At 43.1% G+C, this 6,000-nt stretch overlaps 1 pseudogene; it reads right to left on the bottom strand.

The window, feature by feature from the left end:
• LOC115146884 (netrin receptor UNC5D-like) overlaps positions 1 to 6,000 on the bottom strand; it is a 349,654-nt pseudogene that overhangs the window by 139,971 nt on the left and 203,683 nt on the right.

Genomic DNA, 6,000 nt, shown 5'->3' with positions numbered 1-6,000 from the left:
GACTCAAACCAGAAACTTTTTGGTTACAAGCCCAATGCTCTAACCACTAGGCTACCTGCCGCCTGCCGTAGAGCAGAGTAGAGTAAGGTAAAGTAGAGTAGGATATCAGTAACATTCCACAAATATCACTAATATCCCAACATCTCGAAAGTGCACCACAGGCAACTCAATTACTTAGAACATCTAATCCACAGACCTTAATCCACAACAAAACATCTGCAACAATGTATAAAGAATCAGGAGAGTCTGAGTGACGATGACACCCAGGCCTTCCCACATTCCCGTAGAGAACACTCCCACAATAGATGCTGCTTAACCACCTCAATATGACGACAGGCTCCACTTCATTGACACTCTTTGATCTTTCAAAAGCCAAAGAGTGATTTGGCAACAATAATAAACTACCACATTTCTTCTGTCTGACTCACACAGTAATCAGTATGTGTGTGTGTGTGTGTCGCAGCCGGTGCTTGTTATGAAGGATGTGAAGCCTATCAGGTGTAATTACACTCAAACCAAATCCCTCAGCTTTCGTCCTGGAACCTCGCCTGTGTGTCGTCTGAGGGGGTTTAGGGAGATTTAGGGAGGTTTGTGTGCTTGTGTATGTGTGAAGGGTTTTCTAAATGTGAAAACACCTGTAAGTGTGTGTGAATGTGAGAGTGTGTGTGAATATGTATAAATGTGTGAGTGTGTGTGTGTGTGTGTGTATGTATGTGTATGTGATCGAGAGGTTTGAAGAGCTGAACGTACACATACGTGTGTATGTTCTTTTATAGGAAGTGGGGACGCATTCTCCAACTCCATCTCCAGGATTATAGTTAACCAAGTCTGTCCAGCATCTAATCCCTCTACCTCACTACAGAAGCCCTCCTGCAGGAGGAAGACTACCGATTAATAAATGTGTCTGCTATGTTCTGGCTGTGTGTTTGAGTATCTGTGTGTGCATGGCTCGACATTAACGGGTTTCTTGCCCGGGACAAGAAGAATGTACAATATCAAACAATTAGGCTACTTCGATCATAATTGGATCAGTGGCCTCCGGATGCATTGCGTTGCACACTGTCCTCCCAATCTCTGCAGAGCACATCGGAGTATAATTATTGTAGGCCCTGCATTGACAGACACGAGCGGTCTTTCAATCATGCAGTCGCAAGATGCATTATTGAGATTAAAGCGAGTCGCATCTGCACATTTATTGATATTCATTGCTAGTAACTGAGATATTTGCCAAGTTATAGCTTATTTTTGGTCAGCAATGAAAACCCTGGAAAAGTCTGCCAGTGGGTCATTGCCAGAGCAGAGAGCGAGAGAAGGCGAGAGCGAGAGAAGGCGAGAGCGAGAGAAGGCGAGAGCGAGAGAAGGCGAGAACGAGAGAAGGCGAGAACGAGAGAAGGCGAGAGCGAGAGAAGGCGAGAGCGAGAGAAGGCGAGAACGAGAGAAGGCGAGAGCGAGAGAAGGCGAGAGCGAGAGAAGGCGAGAGCGAGAGAAGGCGAGAGCGAGAGAAGGCGAGAGCGAGAGAAGGCGAGAACGAGAGAAGGCGAGAGCGAGAGAAGGCGAGAGCGAGAGAAGGCGAGAACGAGAGAGAATCATTTGAGCAGCAGGTAAAATAACGATGTATAACAGACTAACTGGAGAGCTCAAAAAAGTAATCCCTCTCACCCCCCCTCCCCCTGAAAAGATTTAGATGCACTACTGTTCCACTGGAGGTCATAAGGTGAATGCACCAATTTGTAAGTCGCTCTGGATAAGAGCGTCTGCTAAATGACTTAAATGTAAATGTAAAACATTGTGTAGTTTTGCTGGTTATCTCGCTAGTTAACTATTTAGCTATTAGCATTTATTAATGTCCTTTCCATGTCCAATATCCTAAAATAACTTTCCGCCGGTACTCGTGTAAAACCTCAATTGGCCGACACGCAGTTGATACGGGTACAATGCTGCCTCCTCCGGATGGCTAGGATTCTCCTCTACTCAATAGTTCAAAGTCAGTTGATACGGGTACACAGTGGATGAAACCAATGCTGCCTCCTCCGGATGGCTAGGATTCTCCTCTACTCAATAGTTCAAAGTCAGTTGATACGGGTACACAGTGGATGAAACCAATGCTGCCTCCTCCGGATGGCTAGGATTCTCCTCTACTCAATAGTTCAAAGTCAGTTGATACGGGTACACAGTGGATGAAACCAATGCTGCCTCCTCCGGATGGCTAGGATTCTCCTCTACTCAATAGTTCAAAGTCAGTTGATACGGGTACACAGTGGATGAAACCAATGCTGCCTCCTCCGGATGGCTAGGATTCTCCTCTACTCAATAGTTCAAAGTCAGTTGATACGGGTACACAGTGGATGAAACCAATGCTGCCTCCTCCGGATGGCTAGGATTCTCCTCTACTCAATAGTTCAAAGTCAGTCGATACGGGTACACAGTGGATGAAACCAATGCTGCCTCCTCCGGATGGCTAGGATTCTCCTCTACTCAATAGTTCAAAGTCAGTTGATACGGGTACACAGTGGATGAAACCAATGCTGCCTCCTCCGGATGGCTAGGATTCTCCTCTACTCAATAGTTCAAAGTCAGTTGATACGGGTACACAGTGGATGAAACCAATGCTGCCTCCTCCGGATGGCTAGGATTCTCCTCTACTCAATAGTTCAAAGTTAAATAAAGGTTCAATAAAAAAATACCGTCTGTAAAGTAAACAAATATCATTAGAATAGCCTAATTGAACAGTAACTCCTATGCTGTCAATATCCCCAATGTACACGGGATATTTTTACCTAAGAGCGTCTGCTAAATGACTTAAATGTAAATGTAAACAAAAATATAAATACAACCATTTCAAAGATTTTACTGAGTCACAATTCATATAAGGAAATCAGTCAATTGAAATAGCTAAATTAGGCCGCAATCTATGGATTTCACATGACTGGGAATACAGATATTCATCTGTAAATCACAGATACCTTAAAAAAAAAAATGTAAGGGCGTGGATCAGAAAATCAGTCCGTATCTGGTGTGACCACCATTTGCCTCATGCTGCACGACACATCTCCTTTGCATAGTGTTGATCCGGCTGTTGATTGTGGCCTGTGGAATGTTGTCCCACTCCTCTTCCATGGCTGTGTGAAGTTGCTGAATATTGGCGGGCACTGGAACATGCTGTATACAAGTCAATCCAGAGCATCCCGCACATGCTCAATGGGTGACATGTCTGGTGAGTAATCAGGCCATGGAAGAAGTAGGAGATTTTCAGCTTCCCAGATTTGTGTTCAGATTCTTGAGACATGGGGCCTTGCACTATTATGCTGAAACATGAGGTGATGGTGGCGGATGAATGGCACGAGCAACAGGCCTCAGGATCTCATCACAGTATCTCTGTGCATTCAAATTTCCATCGATAAAACGCAATTGCGTTCGTTGTCCGTAGCTTGTGCCTGCCCATACCATAACCCGCCACCACCATGACGCACTCTGTTCATAACGTTGACATCAGCAACCCGCTCACCCACACGACGCCATACACAAGGTCTGCGGTTTGAGGCCGGCTGGACGTACTGCCAAAATTATGTTGGAGTTAGCTTATGGTAGAGAAATTAACATTCAATTCTCTGGCAACAGCTCTCGTGGACATTCCTGCAGCCAGCATGCCAATTGCGCTCTCCGTCAAAACTTTAAAACATCTGTGGCATTGTGTTGTGTGACAATACTGCACATTTAAGTGCACCTGTGTAATGGTTATGCTGTTTAATCAGCTTCTTGATATGCCACACCTGTCAGGTGGATGGATTATCTTGGAAAGGAGAAATTCTCACTAATAGGGATGTAAACAAATGTGTGCACAAAACATGAGAGAAATAAGCTGTTTGTGCGTATGGACAATTTCTGGGATCTTTTTTTTTTCAGCTCATGAAACATGGGATCAACACTTTACATGTTGCGTTTATATTTTTGTTCAGTGTAGATAAACATCTTAGTTAGCTACATCGCCCACTTTAGCAATTTGATCCCTGGTTCATTGAACGAGGGAATTATTTTAAAAGACAAAAAGTATTTGGTTGTAATTGTAATGTTGCATGGTGGCCAACCATCCTCCAAGAGAGTCCAGGAGTGCAACTGGTGTGCAGGCTTTTGCTCCAGCCCTGCTCGAACACACCACACTGTAAAAAGAAATCAGCTGCCCAACAGGGCCTTGATAAGCTGAATCTGGTGCGTTTGAGCAGGGTTGGATCAAAAGCCTGCACACCCAGTCGCTCTCCAGATGGAGGGTTGACCGACCACGTGTTTCATGCAGTAGCCTATCAGTGCAGTATTTTACTTTGTGGAAGGGGTTAATTGCCTTGCTCAAGGCCACAAAGTCAGGAGATACTGTATAATTCATGGGACCAGAGACCAGCAGCCTCCCATTATCAGTAATAATAATGAACGTTTTTTGTGAAGTGGCTGCTTGCATCATACAACATACTTTTCTGTCACCTTTTTGGCCCATGGTGGACACACACACACACACACACACACACACACACACACACACACACACACACACACACACACACACACACACACACACACACACACACACACACACACACACACACACACACACACACACACACACACACAAGTGACTTGAACTTTCGGACAAGTAAAATATCAGTCCAACTAAAAAAGTTAATGTCAAGCCCTGGTGTGTGTATATAATTGATTTTCTAACGTGCGTGTGTATGTGTGTGTGTGTGTTTGATATTCTGTCTGTGTCTGTGTGTGTGATTTCTGGCTGTGAAAATTACAGCTCTCACTGGCAGCTACCTTTCTCCTACCCACACCACTACGCTCTCTCTCTCTCTGGTTCGTGGAACTGAACAAAAGAGACATCCTTTTCATTTAGAAATGACTAGAATGACTAGCCCCTGGGCTAGCTATCTCCTCTTGCCCGGAGCACTCCAATTTGTTGGTGCGTGGAGAGGTGACATGCATTAATTGTGTTTGGATAGCGACAAAACCTTACGATGCCAGCACACACCCACACACTGACAGAGAGACATACACACACATACTGTAGGGCTGTGGAGGTCATGACATTTTGTCAGCCGGTTATTGTCATGCAAAAAGACTGCCGGTCTCATGGTAATTGACCATTAATAAACATAATCCCTTGCAGAATCTCTAGGCCTCCACTCATACAAGCCGCTGATGTGCGCCTTTGGAACATCTACATATTAAAAAAGTCTAATAAATAAATGTAATATATAATATAATGTAATGTAATGTAATATATAATATAATGTAAATAAATGTAATATATAATATAATGTAAATAAATGTAATATATAATATAATGTAATGTAATGTAATATATAATATAATGTAAATAAATGTAATATATAATATAATGTAAATAAATGTAATATATAATATAATGTAATGTAATGTAATATATAATATAATGTAAATAAATGTAATATATAATATAATGTAATGTAATGTAATATATAATATAATGTAAATAAATGTAATATATAATATAATGTAAATAAATGTAATATATAATATACTGTAATGTAATGTAATATATAATATAATGTAAATAAATGTAATATATAATATAATGTAATGTAATATACACCATCACAGTAAAACTATTATTTATTTGTACCGTATGCCTATCTGACTAGGCTCCATGCCATAGGCTCCATGCCATAGGCTCCACCATAGGCTCCAGGCCATAGGCTCCAGGCCATAGGCTCCATGCCATAGGCTCCAGGCCATAGGCTCCATGCCATAGGCTCCATGCCATAGGCTCCATGCCATAGGCTCCAGGCCATAGGCTCCAGGCCATAGGCTCCATGCCATAGGCTCCATGCCATAGGCTCCAGGCCATAGGCTCCATGCCATAGGCTCCATGCCATAGGCTCCATGCCATAGGCTCCAGGCCATAGGCTCCATGCCATAGGCTCCAGGCCATAGGCTCCATGCCATAGGCTCCAGGCAATAGGCTCCAGG

This window comes from Oncorhynchus nerka, linkage group LG19 (assembly GCF_034236695.1).
Source record: "Oncorhynchus nerka isolate Pitt River linkage group LG19, Oner_Uvic_2.0, whole genome shotgun sequence".
Taxonomy (NCBI): Eukaryota; Metazoa; Chordata; class Actinopteri; order Salmoniformes; family Salmonidae; genus Oncorhynchus; species Oncorhynchus nerka.
Note: the sequence above shows the minus strand (reverse complement) of the source record. Positions and strands in the feature narration are given on the sequence as shown.